Consider the following 15,316-nt stretch of genomic DNA (forward strand, 5'->3'; position numbering starts at 1 on the left):
GCTCGAGCATGCAGGAGACCCAGGACCAGCACAACAAAAACCAAGAGAGCATTTTCTGAAAGAGCTGTGTCCTGGGCAAGAGATGAGACAGGCTCCCGTGGGCAGAACCACTGGGTCTTGTGCCATGGTCCCCTTCACTGTCACATGTCACATGCGTGGTCTTCATAAGAAAGGCAAGATTTCAGCATCGACCAGAGAATCTCAAGTGGCTTTTCTGTTGTAATTTGTTGTTCTTTAACACAGAAAAGTCATTCAGGTAAATAAATAAGGTGGTTGTGCAGAAACTTATGAAGCCAAAAATGAAATGGGGGCAGGAAGCAGGGCGGTGTAGGTGCTTCAGCAAGTGAGAGGAGCAACTGGACTGTGGGATGTTCAGTTGGCAAGAAAATAAAAAAAGGAAAAGAAGGAAAGGGGCATGTGATATAGACTTCAGAGGCTTCATCAAATGCCCTTAACCAGCTTTCATGAAATGATGAGTGTGTGGCTGAACTACCCTTTCAAAGGAATGCTCCAGCAGATTGGAGGAGAATAAAATGAAGGGTCATTTTTCTCTTGGAGCTCTTTAATTCCTTTCTTTTATTGAATCAGTGAATTGCATATTTTTCTTATCAAAGATCCAGGTTCCATTGGAGCTGTTTGATGGTGAGCCATATTCTGCCTTGACTTCCATCCCAGGCAACCAACCAAGTTCAATGGCATCTTGTGGAGAGCAAAGCAGGACAGATTTTAGCTTGATGTTCTCAACAGTGTTGTGGCTGCTAATGAAGCATGACCTGATCTGGTACATGTTCAGACACTGCTGTCAGAGTCTGCAGTGGAATAGACCATCTTTAATGTGAAGATGCAAGTAATTTGTCAGTACATCATGTATACAGGAAAGTAGAACAAGCTTTCTCTTCTGTTTGGTTTTGGTCCCATTGAGGAGTCACTCAGACAAAATATGCAACAAATAATTTGGGCATTTTAGGCAGTGAAAAGGTTTCTTTTCCCCCTGTTACTGCCCCACCAAAGAGTAAAGGAGCTGATTACCTTGTTAGATAACAGTGGTAAGTTTTAAGACTCCTGTAAAATAAAGGATAGGAATGTTGCTTTTATAAAGAAGAATTGCAGAACTGGAAATGATCCATATTTGGGACATGAATGCAAGCTGTTATGCAGATCAAAGTATCTATTTGAAGCTGAATTACTCAACAGCATCTATCTATGCCTCTTCAACACCTGCAGATTAGCAATGTAATCATGTGGAGGTTGCTATAGCTACATCTCTAGAGCAGGTGGAGTTCTTCATCTCTTGGAGCATTATGTTCATTCTTTGCAAATAAACTGTGTAAAAGTATATTTAAAATGCCACCCTAGTGGTATCAGCTCCTGGCTCTTCCTGACAATGTCATGTCTGATCTGTCCTTACCTTATTAGTCCCTATTGTTTTCTCTAGAAACAATGCCACTTCCACCTGAGCATCAAGCCTACCCTATAAACACGTGAAGAAGCAGCAGGGCCTCGCCAACCCACACCTAGTAAGGGCATAAAGCAAGTGCTTGAGTTCAAGCTGAGGAAGACTGCTCAAGTACAGCTAGCAAATGTGTAGGCTTGCCTTGGGGCTGATGGCATCATAGCAAAACTACCAGCCTTCAGCAGCAACACTTTCCAGGGCCTGACAAATGCTCAAACAGCAGGAGTGCTGGTTGTGATGGTTTTCAGCTGGTTGTTTGCCTAAGTCTCTTCCAGAAGAAAGGCTCTAATCACTCTGGATTTTTTTTTTTGCTTTGTTTTGTTGTTTTTGTTTTCTTTTTTTGTTTTGGTTTGGTTTGGTTTTTGTTTGTTTGTTTGTTTGTTTTTGGTTTTTTTTAAATGGAATACTTCAACCTTCTTGTTGGATTCCTCTACTGTTTATTATAGCAAAGGGCTGTCCAGATGACCCTTCCTTCTAGCTGTCTTTCTGCAGTGACTGGCATATGCCATAACCCTTAACCCTCTGCCAGTCAAGACTACAACATGCCAACCTGTGTGAAAACTCAGTAGCAATCCCTGTGCAAAAAGCTGATAGCCTAAAAGAAGAGCCCTGAAAAGTAGAAAAAAAATTACAAGAAGCTAAGAAGAGAAAGTACCAAAGAGTAGATTAAAAAATCATGCTGCTTTGACTTGTCTAATTTTGTCATTCTCCTTGTTTGTCTTTTGCTCTACCTCTGCATCAAGTGCAAGCTTTTCATTCCCCAGTGAAGGTAAGGAAGGAGAGATTTCTTACTAAAATTTGACAACAGCAACAACAACAGAGCATGTCCTCCCTCCGTGGCAAATTTTAATTGCTAGACTAGAAAGCTGAATATCAGAAAATGCTCCAAACATAACATTACTTCAGTAGCTTTCCAATAGAAAGCTCCAATTTTCCCCAGAAAGCTGATGCCATTGAAAGAGTATTTAGCAAAAGAGTAGAAGTTTTTGCCAGTGCAAAAGTTCATTCTCAGCACTGGTCTGTTTCCACTTACTGCTTATCCCTCCAGTTGTCCCTTAAGTCATGTCTTGGATATACTGACTTTTTAAATTTTTGCAAATTACTGAAATATGGATTGTCCTCAGAGCCTGCTAACTATTGTCTGCCCAAAAAGCAGTGCTGTAAAATTTATTTCTATAAATGCAGGCAGATAAAAATATACCATGTTGCTTTGAGAGAAATCCATCTTCAGGTCAATTCGTGCATTACATGTAATAGAATTGTAGACTCATATAATTATTTAAGTCAGAAAAGATCTTTGTTTCTCTCTCTGTCTTCAGGCTATTTTCTTTCAGGCAGTTTCCTTTACATGTTCTCCAGGCTGCAGGAACTGATGACAGTAACGAAGAGGGCACTCATTAGGAGAGAGGCTGTTTAGTGACGACCTTTCCATTTACTTCGGGAATGGCTGCTGGAAAAGGTGAGCCAGACAAAGGCAGCACAGAGAAAATCACATCAGCCTTACCTTTCTTTTCTTCTGATTCTGTCATGGTCATAACCAGCAATCAAAACATTGCCAAACGCTGCAGTGTGCATTCTGGCTTTGAAAAGAACATGGCTTTAAAACATAGAGGAGAGGCCAGAGACAGCACCTGTGCTGGGAGAAATTGCTCCTCCTATCTAGGTGCTGAATTCCTGTCAGAATTGTGCCATTGCAGAGCAAGAATTAAGCTCTCTTAAATGTAAGACTTGGGAGAGGTGTGCCCAGTGGACAACTATGAAAATGGATTAATTTGTTTCTTAAAGCTCCAAGTCCAGGATTAGGGTTAATTTTTTTTTCTCTTTGAGCGGGTTTTTTCTCTAAGGTCTATTAAAATTTGTAAACTGTTAATTTTGTACTACAGCAAATTAAGAGTAACATTTGTTCATGATTTAGCTGCCAGGAACTTGATTTTGCTTTTTGTGGCCTGCCTGACAAACAAAAGGCACACACGAGCTTGCATGACCAAGGTTTTCAAATGCAGCTGGCAATGTGGGTGACTGTGTTTCCCCACCCTGAGACTCCTGCAGTGAACTTCCTTCCCTGAAGTCAGGCTTTCCTTAAGATATCTCCAGTCAAGCAAACAAAAGGCATTCCCCAAGTCATTAGTCAATTTTAACGCAAGCTGCCTTAACCATCAAAAATGAGAAACATGGTCCAAATAATTACCACTGTGCCTCAATTGCCATGGGCACCTGCAGAACTTTTTCTGAAGGGGAAAAACTCCTGCTGGGAAGTCACCTGGACGACTTTGCTAACAGAGAATATAAAAGATAGTCAGTCTGTTTGAAGTGGTAGCAATCAGTACTCAAGCTGGGGCAGAATAGTTTTTTTTTCTGAGAGAAATGTAAAGGGAAGAGAAAAGCCCACAAAATATGGCATCTGTTTCTTTCGAGGGGGAGCAGAGTGGGAGGAGGAAGCTAAACTCCATCCATCAGTATAGCACTGTGCTCACAGCCCAGCTCTAACTGGGCTTGCCAGGGACACAGCCTGCCCTGGGGGTCCACCTGGGGCAGCCAGCTTGGTCCCATGCTAGCCTGGAGCTTTCAGAGGCCAAAGAGCTGCAGTGGGTTGCCCACAGTCTGCAGCACAGCTTCCTTTCTATTCCCATTGCTATGGAAATTGTTTCTGGAGGCAACCCTAATTTTCTTTTCATCAATCAATTAGGGGCAGGCTTTGCACTGGGCTGTTTGTTTCCCCAGCACTGCTCCATTTGATATTATTTTCTCCATGACAAATTAACCACAGCTGGACCTGTCTGAAATTGCTAAGAATTCTCTTATAAAAGGTGAAGGAAAAAAGGGAGAAAAAGACAGAATAAGCATGAGAAGCAGGAATAAATTGATATTTCATGGGGAAGGAGTGGGAATAGCAGAGACCTGACAGCTGCTAAGGGAAGAGGATGTCCTCTGATTGCCTGTCTGGTCAGGTCCCACCATCTCCCAGGGTCAGGCAGGCTAACAGTGTGGTGCAAAATCCATAGCTCCTGGGTGTATTAGTGGTGACACTTCTGATTATGCTGAGCTATGTAACCAGCTAGGAGCTTTCTGGAAAAGTCCGGTTGTGAGGTGATGCCTTATCCCTTTACCATAGACTCAAGCCAGGACTCCCATGTTCTACCTAAGGACATGTCCTCTCAGGGAATAAGAAAAGGGAAGGGGGGGTAGTTCTTTATGTCACTGCTATAAAAGTCTGGTACAAGGAGCTTTGAAATTCTCACATCATGTGCTCCCTTAGTTCTAACCAACTTGTTCCACATTTTCCCTCTGCCTTCCCTCATCTTGTACGCTTCCTTGCAGCAACAGTCTCCCATACCACATTAACAGATTAAAAATAACCTTCTGCCACCCGTCATCTACTCTGGCCAATTTAAAACTAAACAAACTACCCCAGGCACTGTGGAGTAGTGGAAGCAATGTGTGCACATGTGCATGCATATGGGCTCTGACCTAAAGGGAACAACTTCAACAGCAAGAGGCAAGAGGTTATTTTTATTTCCAAGATGTCTGATTTTGCACCCTCCATTTTCTGTTAGTTCTTTTTTTTCTTCTGCTAAGACAATCAGCCAGAGGTCTAGAAAAGCAGTAATTATAGTTATTGTGTGACAGGAAAAATGATTCATGAACAACTGTATGCAAAAAGACCCTGTCAAAGCATTCATCTTTGCTGAAGTGATCGGGTTCTAATGATTAGAGCTGAGTGAGCAGTGGAGAGAGAGACGCATTGAAAGGCAGAGCTGTGTTTTGAGTTGGCCCTGGGTGCAGACATTTCTCAAAGAGTGTGAAAATGGCTATTAGCTGCCATCCTGCACACCCCACCTCCGTATGAAGTATTTTTAGGGGACCTTTGGTTCAGAAATGTCAGCAGGGGAGTAAGCACAGCACCACGTGCAGAAGCAGTAACAGTCCTAAAGCAAATGAAACCTGTGCACTGCCTGCATGTACTTGCAAGGAAAGATGTAAGGAATTCAAGGAATCCAGGGATTTGGAACTGCATTTTAATATCATGGGTGTTCTTACAAAATTATAGTAACTTCAATGCCTTTATGAACAGGATGAGGTTGGACAGAAGCAAAAAACCTGTGGGTTATGAGGGAAAGAGATGCTGTGATCTGTGTCCTCTGTCCACCCAGCAGCTGAATGGCTCAGGATACCTGAGCCCAACTGTGTGGAGGGCAGAGAGAGAAACTGGACAAGAACAACTCCAGTATCCTGTTTATACACAACACCCACCTGTAGGAAGGGATAGCTGGGCCATGTAGGTGGGCAATTGCCATCCCAGCTGATGGTCACCACTGGTTTTCTTCTGTGGTAGAGCTCAGTACTCTCTTCCAGATGTTGTCTCTTCAACATCTCCATAAACTTGGACATGGGATTTGGAGGTGTAACAAGTATGTTTGCTGATGAAAGTAAATTGGGAGAAGCTCTTGACTAATTCAGAGGCAGGGAGGCCCTGCAGAGAGACCTTGACAAATCAGAGGGCTGGGCCATCACCAACTCTATGAAGTTTAACAAAGGCAAGTGCTGGATTTTGCACCTGGGATGGAGCAACCCTGGATATACAGACAGACTGGGGAAAGAGATGCTGGGAAGCAGTGCCAGGGCCTGGGGGTCCTGCTCAGTGACAAGTTGACCATGAGCCAGCAGTGCCCTGGCAGCCAGGAGGGCCAGCCCTGTCCTGGGGTGGCATCAGGTACAGCATCACCAGCCAGGCAAGGGAGGGGATTGTCCTGCTCTGCTCTGAGCTGGGGCAGCCTCACCTCCAGTGCTGGGGACAGCTTTGGGTGCCACAATATAAGAAAGGCATTAAACTATTAGAGAGCATCCAAAGGAGGGCCATGAGGATGGTGAAGGGTCTGGTGAGGAAGCTGAATGAGGAGCAGCTGAGGTCACTTGGTCTATTCAGACTGAAGGAGATTGAAGGGAGACCTCATTGCAGTTACAAATTCCTCACTAAGAGAAGAGGAGGGGCAGACACTGATTTCTTCTCTGTGCTGACCAGTGACAGGATCTGAGGGAATGGCCTGAACTTGTGTCAGGGGAAGTTTAGGTTGGATATTAAGAAAAGATTTTTCACCCAAGGGGTGGTTGTGCACTGGAACAGGCTCCCCAGCAAAGTCACCAGCCTAACAGAGTTCAAGAAGTGTTTGGACAATGCTCTCAGGCACATGGTGTGACTACTGGGGTGTCCTGTGCAAGGTCAGGAATTAGACTTCAATGATCCTTGTCTAATTAAGGGTCCTTTCCAATTAATGATATTCTACGATTCACACAAAATGTTTAGTAGCAACTTAAGATACAGAAATCCTTAAGCAAGGATTTGGAAGAGATTTTTCTAAAATATTTAATAATTTGCTTCAAAGATCATTTGTGATGGTTATTAAGTGGTTTTAACCAGGTTCATCAATCTATAAATTGGGCTAGATGGCAAAATATAGAAATTTCTGGGTAACCAGGGCTGATACAAAATGTTTCCCCATTGTGCTCCCTTGAGAACATGCAAAAATCAATAGCTCAGAAAGCCCTTCAATGCCTCTGTCCCCACATGAACTCTATTTTTTTCCCAGCTGCAACTCATTTACCTACCAAGGCAAACAGATGCTTCCTGAGGTTTGCTGCCAATATTGTGTCATCAAAGGTGAACTGGTGAGTGTGTGCTGAGAGACTGAGCTTGTTCAGAAGCCATGGTTTGCTTCCCCCAATCTTCACACACATCTGTACTTATTCACACATGCACACAAGGCTAAAAGAGCACTTGTTATTGGGAGAGCCATCTCTGCAAACTGGTGCATCCTGCTTCCCATAGTCCACAACTTCAGCCTCCCTCCCTCTGTGAGGTGCATCAAATTTCAGGGTAGACCAAAAAATGCTATTACTTTGGATCTATCCCCCAACCTGTAAAGTGAGGAGGCTTTGCAGGATTGGTTTCTTGCTTTCTCCTGTGACTTTGTATAAAGCTGTTCATTGCATGTGGAAAAATACAAGTTACATGTTACACAAGTCCTGGGGCACTCATCTCTCTTGTACTGCAGCATGGCTGCATCTCTGGCATAAATCAAGGACTCTAAGGTCCTGGTGGCCTAATGTCTGTCTTGTTTGCCGCATAAAGCTTTTAATGATATATTTAGGATTGTTATTATCTTTATATTTAAGATTGTTATTATTTTTGTTCTCTTCATCTGAATTTGAAAACATTTCCTGGCAATGGAGTATTGAATACAAACTTGAGACTGATGGACTTGGTTGCTTTTGTGGGGGGAAGTAAGGACGTTTCAGCTCTGACAATTATTCTTCAGATCCCCTAGTTAGCTGGGAATTTTCTTTCAGATTTAAATACTCTTCAGGATGGAAGTAAAATCGTACTTCTCAAATTTAGTGCACATTGGGACTTGTAAATTCTCCACTGGTACACTAGCTGCAGGGAGATGGTCATTAATATCTGTTGTTTTCTTACTAACAATGATTCTTAAGGTCTGTTCCACAAATACTTTGTGCAAAATGCTCAGTGGTAATTTCCTCAGAGCACTAAGTATTATTAGGGTGATGAGAGAAAACAGTTACAGCCTTGCCTTTTTTGGTTTGCTCTGCCAAATCACTCAGCAAAAAGCACAACAGCATCAAGACAGTAGCAGTCATCTCCCATTCCCCCACTGCAGCCCTGAACCAATCTTTCCTGTGTGAAGGGACCAATTATTCCATGCCATTATAAATTCTTTCAAAATTAGGCCTTTCCCTTTGTGCATGAAAATTTTGGCATAATATTCCTCAGCTTTCAGCATTACTGAGCAACACCTGGAGTTTCCAGCAACACTGCTTTGCACTGCCCTTCCTGTGGGGGGAAGAAGGTGGGGAAGGAGTGAACTACCCGGACACATACCATGGACAGGAGGTGACTGCTGTGGGTGGGACAATGCAGGTGACATGCCCACCATCCCACAGCTTTCCTTCAGCTTGACTGGAGTCAGAGGAAATCTTGTGTCTGTGCCCACACACTGCAGGTCACACTGCAGTCTTGGAGATCACTTCTCCTGGATAAACCAGAGGTTTCCTCCTGGTGGGCACTGCCATGCTCTCTAGCAAGCAACCTCGATTCAGGAAACTTCTTCAGTGGTTGGATATCAGCTGACTGGTACAGGACTCCTGTGCTGCTGGAGAGTCAGATGATGAATGCCTAACCCCTAGCTGCTCACAGTCTCGTGCTGCTTCCTCTCTGCCATAATGCTCCCACACTGACATCCATTTACTTATCCAACCACGGGATAACTTTTTGTCTGTTGTTTTCCTAAACCGTTGTAGGATTTGTTTCCAGTAGGCGTATTTCTTGATTAGTGATCTTTCTGTTAACACTTGCTCATATTCCATATGGGATCTTCTTGGGTTATCTAAATGCACAAAATACTTAAAACAATATTTTTTTTTCTCAGCTCATCTCTGTTTTTAATAACACAATTTATTTCTCCCTCCTCCAAAGAAAAAAAAAGAGCATTTTTTAGCTTGCTCAAACTCATGCTGAATGTTATTTGTGATTCATGTTATCACCTTGTAAGTATTCTTAGAAAACAGAGCATGGACAGGCTCTCTCAGGAAGGATTTTGTAATGTATTTGTCATTCCTCTTCTGTATAGATTAAGAGCTAAATATTTTGATGGTAGATGAATTTGTAGACCTCATCTCTTTGAAATCACAGCAGCTATTCAAAAGAGACAAGCTGCTTTTCCTTCAACCAATGATAGTAGCACTTTCCTGGATGCAAGTCGAAAAATATTTACATCAGTTTAAATGAGCAGTGTGCACCTATAAATAAAGAACACAGGTAATGAAGTGTTATCATTGAAGTTGAAATTAAAATTGAATCCTGCCAAAACCTAAACACGGATCATGACAGAAAAATCCAATACTGTTTGGATTTTTTTTGTTTGGAGCTGCTATAATTATAGACTAGGTAAAGGAAAAAAGATTATACGGCAGACATAATTTGTAGTGATTTCAGTAACATTTCTGATGCAATGCCATGAAAAGAATGATTACCTGTTCATGGCATCTTTACGTGCATCTACAGCCCACCTACAGTGAGGTGCCATAGGCACCACTTGCCTCTTTAAACCTGAGTGATGTCACAGACTGTGTGACCATGGCTGTGTGACCATGGGCTGTGTGACCATGGGCTCTCTAACCAATGGGCTGTGTGACCAATGGGCTGTGTGACCATGGGCTGTGTGACCATGGCTGTGTGACCATGGGCTCTCTAACCAATGGGCTGTGTGACCATGGCTGTGTGACCATGGCTGTGTGACCATGGGCTGTGTGACCATGGCTGTGTGACCACAGCCCATCTGCCCATGGGCCTGTTTCCAAAGGGGATGCACTGGTGTCTGCTGGGTGACTCCTGCTGGGGTTGTTCCTGACCCTGGCTCCCTGCAGCTTGATGCACCCACCCAGGGGAGCCCCTGTTGTAAGATAAATTAAGAAACCCTAAAGCAGAGGGATGTGTTCATTATCCCTAATTCCAAGACATTAATCTCAGAGTAAATTACTTTATTGACAGGGCGTGGTTTGAGCGCTGTGCCCTCCATGGTCAGAGCAGGAAAAGATTTGCATCCATTGGAAACACAGAACATTGTAGAGAAGCACAAGTAGGCTCAGAAAGGCCCTCAGAGATGTTTATGCCAAAATTGAAAGAATTCCCTGTTAGTTACCAGGGGTGAAGTCTCTTGTTGCCTTTCTGGAAAGCAAGGCTCCAGGCAACTTCTTGTACTTCAATAGCTGAAAATAAAGCCTTAAAAAAAGAACATGTCAGGGAATTAAATGAGAACCACAAATTTAGCAGGGCTAGTGATTGCCCAGGAGAATACTGAGGTGAAATGTATAGAAAAGAGGGATTTTGAGACAGAGTTAAGTGAATTACTGGTCCCATCCATAAAATCTGTTATAGCCTTGGCTGCTGGGTATTTACTTTCAAAGAAATCAGCTTCCACTGCTGTCTGCTGAGGAGCCCTAAATCAGGTGTGCAGGCACAATTACTGAAAATGAATCTGTCAGAGCAAATCTCAGATAATCAAGGAATCCTGATTGGCCTCCCCTCCTGTACCCTTCTTTGCTTTAGGGATAACCTAAACCAATGTTCCTCAAACCTGATGGGAATAAGCAACACAGGTACAAGATAGACTTACTAAGAAGGTTGAAACTTTAAAGCACTGGCCACAAGCTGATAATGGCATGTGGGAGTCAGCCATTCACAGGGCATGTCAAAGGGTGCTGTCTTTGTATTGCCATTAAAAGAATCAGGGTTGTTTTAGTGCCAAACAGCAAACACAACCTGATGCCATCTTCAGAAGTACCATGGCAGCCATGCCCAGAGCTTCTTACACCTTCATGCAATAGCAGGTACTTTTTCTGGCAGGGATTCAGTGCACAGTGCATGAGAGCTAATTTGTAAAGTGCATGTTCCTGAGGAATGGGCATGAGACTCTCATTTCCTCCTCTGAGCTTAGTGCATTGGCTTGGGTCTTTGAGAAAAAAATGTCTTTTTCATTAACTAGACCTCTGTTTAACTGTACCTTTCTTACAGATGGGATTTCCTCCAGCTTGTCCTTTCTCCTTGATCTATACAAGTTTGTGTAGGAAATTGCTCATGAATATATAAAAGGCTATGTACAATATCAATAAATGAGTATGCAAATATTTCTGGCTTTCAGATATATTTTGTATGGTTTTGATTTTTTGTTATGGTGATCTTGTTTGTTTGTTTAAATAAAACTTTACTCAAGGGACTGCTATTGACTGAAGTTTGCAGCATGTTCTTGCTTCAGTCCCTGCTCTGCCCAGCAAAGATACATGGAAGCTCATTGAGCCATAGCTCCTGATTAACTGCAGACAAATGTTTCAGAGCTCTCCTGAAAGGGGACAAACTCTTATTCAGAGCAATGATTTCTGTACTGTCCCTTCTGTGAAACAGGCAGAAAAAAACCCAGCAGGTATTGCCTTCTCACAGCCTCTGTCAGAATTACTCAGAACACCTTTGCTCCCAATGGGTGCATAACTCACATGAAAAGGTTAACACAAAAGTTTAAGTCAGGCAGATATTTTCAATTTTTTAAAAATAAAATATTAGTGGCTTTGTGTTTTTTGTTGTTTTGTTTTGTCTTTTTTTTTTTCCTTTTTTTTCTATTCACCTTCTTTCTATTCAAGTTTGGGCAAGAGGAAAAAATTAAAATAAAATGGTTTTATTTCATGAGAAAAAGAGTGTATTTTTCTTTTTTTTTCTTTTTTTTTTTAAATCCTATTTCAGCTTCCAATTATTTTTCCAAATTTTTTATTCTCCTCTGTACTCAAGTCATTTGATTTATATGAGGCAATGTTGTGTTTAACCTTACTAGCACGGAAAGCAATAAAATATGAAATGGATAGGTGAAAAGGGATAGCAAATCCCAACTGCAGAATTGCCTGGCATGTTCTGAGTCATGGGAAGATGTTAACAAAATAAAATTTACTTAATACTGATGAATGTGACACTACTGCAGCTGGAGAGAAATAACAATAATCAACACAGATATTTAGGAAACATTATTATAGGAAAATATCTTGGAGTTATAGTAGGTAATGAAAAGAGTTCCCATTGTGAGGAAAGCAATCACTGTCCCAGGGGTATAAAGAGAGATCTGCCATGTGACAAAAAGGGAGTGGTGGGTGCTGCATTATGCAGTCTGGGTAAGGCTGGAGCACAGCACATATTTTTAAGCCTCACTTTCTAGAAAGGACAGTGAAAAGTGACAGAGACCTGAGGATGGGCAGCAGGAATGGTGAAGGGAACTGCAGGCGGCGGAGGGGGTGGCAGAACAAGTCACAGGGCAGGGGGGAGCCCCAGCTAGCTCTGGTATTTGTGTGCTGTCAGGATGGACCTTCCCTGCAGCAGAGATGGAAGAAGTGTCTTGGATTAAAAGTGGAACAATCCCATTTAGATACAAGAGAAATGACTTCACAATAAGGGCTATTACACACGCAATAGAATAAGCTGACTGATGAGCAGCTGAACATGACTCACGACTGGTAGAAGGTTTCCAAGGCAAGACTGGAAAATGTAGCAGTGAGATTACTGTAGAAGAGGCCTCTCAGCATCATCTGAGCACGGCTGATCTGAAAGCTCCTCTGCTGCCGTTTTCATTTGCAATTCTGGGATCTCATAGGCTGCAAAAAAATTACTCCACACACAACAGAAGAGCTTTATTAATTAAATCCATCTGCCATATGTGATAAGCCTAGACTGTGATTTGGACAAAAGGTCCAGCCCTGCAAGCCTTGCCATCGCTGTCCCATCTGCTTTGCAAGCATTTGCAAGTGCAGCTCCAGAAGCTGGCGGCGCCGGTTCGGAGTCGTCCGCAGAGGTGACTTTTAACTCACGCATTTCCAAAGAACGCTGGCACAGCTCCTGCCCATTTTTAAATGTTTGCTTCTGGAATTCGCAATGCTTGTACCAGTTAAATACTAAATTATCATAAATGTAATTTACATGTTTCCCAAATAAGGGAATGCAAGCGGAGAAGAGCTTTTCGGAATGTTCATATTTCCAAATTAAAGAAATGTAAATGAGCCTGCTGTTCAATTCAGTGTGTAATGCGTTATTTCACGGTTGTCTCCTTGATATTACAGTCCTCCTTTACATTAGGCAACGTCATATCCCACCCAAATCACCATGAGATAAAGATGTTCCCCTTTAATGTAATAAAGGACAATGACAACATTCCAACAGAGAAAAGAGCATGCATTCTGATTTGTACAAATGCACCATTTCCCACTGGAAATACTCCACCTTGTCCCCTCCACCACAATGTGCAGTGTTGTGTAGCACCTTTGAACAAAAAGCCCTTTGTAGTGAGGCTCCCGCTGACTCCTCATCCTTCCCCCAGCACCCTGCACCTTTCTGAGGGAGCAGCTGCTCCAGAGCTCCAGAGGGACTGGGCTGGCTCCTGACAGCACAGGTGTGATGTGGTGCTTAGGAGCTCTGACTGCTTCTTGCCAGAGGATTTCTGCTCTGCTTGTTTTCCTCCTGTTCTTCTAGCCAAGCAGAGGGAAATGATAGGATGGCTCAACATGCACTCATTCATTAGGTGCTGGTGACAGCTGTTCCCTCCCTCTCCCGTTATCTTTAAAGGAAGAGCTGGCACTCTGTGTAGCGTGGTTAAAGGGAAGTGGGAGGAGATTGATTTGTTAGAGTTTAAAGGAATGATTTGTTAGACTTTAAGTCAATCATAGCTTAGTCTGGACAACCATAAAACATCTTTACTTCTACCAGTAGGTGAAATTTATAGTGCTGCTTACTGGGAAGTGAAATGCTCCCACAGGGTGAGGGGAAATCCTGAGAGTTTCTTATTCAAGGAGGAATAAAGTGATCCTTGCCCTTCTCTCCCCAGATTTACTTCCAGCAGCCAGCCAAATGCATCTGTTTTGGTGACAGCCCTTTGCTGGTGCAGGGAAGCAGAGTGCACATTCCCAAGTCACACTGGTTTAAGGATAAGGAGATCTTACCCCTTGCTATTCAAGCAGGGCTTCGTTTGTCCCTGCCACAGTCTCAAGTTTTTCCTGGGTGGCTGAGAACAGCCCAGGCAGCTGCTTTGGCCAATTCCCCAGCTCTCTGAGCTGCTGGATCTTTTGGGGTGCACACAGCACCAGGGCATTGCAGCTGCCCCCCTGCCTGCCAGCAGTGTGCCATGGTCACCTCTTTGCTCGGCCCTGAGTAAAAGTGGGAGAGGAGCCTCAGGTGCCCTTTGTGTTACAGCCACTGATGTCCTCCTGCTGTCACTATGCCTCAGTCAGAGATTTCTCCTGCTGGACCCACCGTCCTCCTCTCTCAGCTGGGCAAGGATGCATGTGTCCTTCTGAAAGGGTGACCCAGAGCACTGGCTCCTGGAGTGCTGCCAGAGGTCATGTTTTGGGAAGAAGGGTGACTTCCTCACCGAAGAGGACAAACAGCATCCAAGGCATAAAATCTTAGGGAAGTCCTACATTATTTCCTTCAGCTCCTGGCACTATAGGTAAGTGTAAAAGCCACTTTCTTGGAAGAAGATAGGTGGCCCACAAGAGTCCTCCAGCTGGACCATAGCCTCTTGCTGTCCCCAGGAGCTTTTAAACTGAGCTGGTGTAGGAGTGGCTCGGCATGAGGGAACTGACCCTCTCCCTGGTCTCAGCAGAAGCAAGCTCAGGACAAAGTGATTCCATTACACTGGATCCCATTCACTTTCTAATATTTGCTTTGCCTACACAAGTATTATTTTCTCTAAACACAACTCCTGCATGTGATTTGGCCACAGCTTACAGGGACACAAAATTTCTCCACACAGTGCTGACAAAATTCTGACTGGGTTACCCTAATGTAATTGCAGCCCCCTGACACTTAAATTCAGGTAGTCATCTAGATTCACAGCACTGGATCTGAAAACACTCACTGCTATTAATTCTGCAATTGCTCTCCACAGCCAAGACTAAAGCAAAGTGCTGAATGTGCAACACACTGGAAGCTTATGTCATACACCCGGGTCTGCCACAAGTTTCATGCTTATGATATCTTGTCTTTCATCTCTAAGAAGCTGATGCTACAATGCCAACTTGGGGATTGGCAGGCTGGTAAAATAATTTTTTCTGGCCGTAAAACTGATATGATAAAACAAGTCTTTCCTAGGAATGTATCTGTCATAACAATTTCTGTGTGGCAGGCGAGTGTCTCTGGTCCAGAGGGAGATGTCCCGTTTCATCAGAGAGAGTGCTCTACCTCAGCTCTGGAGGAGTAAATGGAAAACAACATCTTAGTGTTGTAAGACAACAGGGACCCAGTACAAGTTATAATTCACAAAG

The 15,316-nt window shown here is 43.3% G+C and overlaps 1 protein-coding gene across 21 annotated transcripts in view; it reads left to right on the forward strand.

Moving 5' to 3' along the window:
- Positions 1-13,057, forward strand: part of LOC148225349 (uncharacterized) — a 100,735-nt gene extending 87,678 nt beyond the window's left edge. For 20 of the 21 annotated variants that reach the window (XR_015806085.1, XR_015806084.1, XR_015806087.1 and 17 more), the window contains 3 exons: positions 615-2,222; positions 2,773-2,912; positions 7,039-13,057. The gene's annotated coding sequence lies outside the window, so the exon portion shown is untranslated. Of the gene's footprint in view, positions 1-614; positions 2,223-2,772; positions 2,913-5,806 lie in introns of all 21 variants that reach the window. The other variant, XR_015806095.1, reaches the window with a different exon arrangement.
- The last annotated feature ends 2,259 nt before the right edge of the window (positions 13,058-15,316 follow it).

Source organism: Sturnus vulgaris, chromosome 1 (genome assembly GCF_052056855.1).
Source record: "Sturnus vulgaris isolate bStuVul1 chromosome 1, bStuVul1.hap1, whole genome shotgun sequence".
In the NCBI taxonomy this organism is placed as follows: domain Eukaryota; kingdom Metazoa; phylum Chordata; class Aves; order Passeriformes; family Sturnidae; genus Sturnus; species Sturnus vulgaris.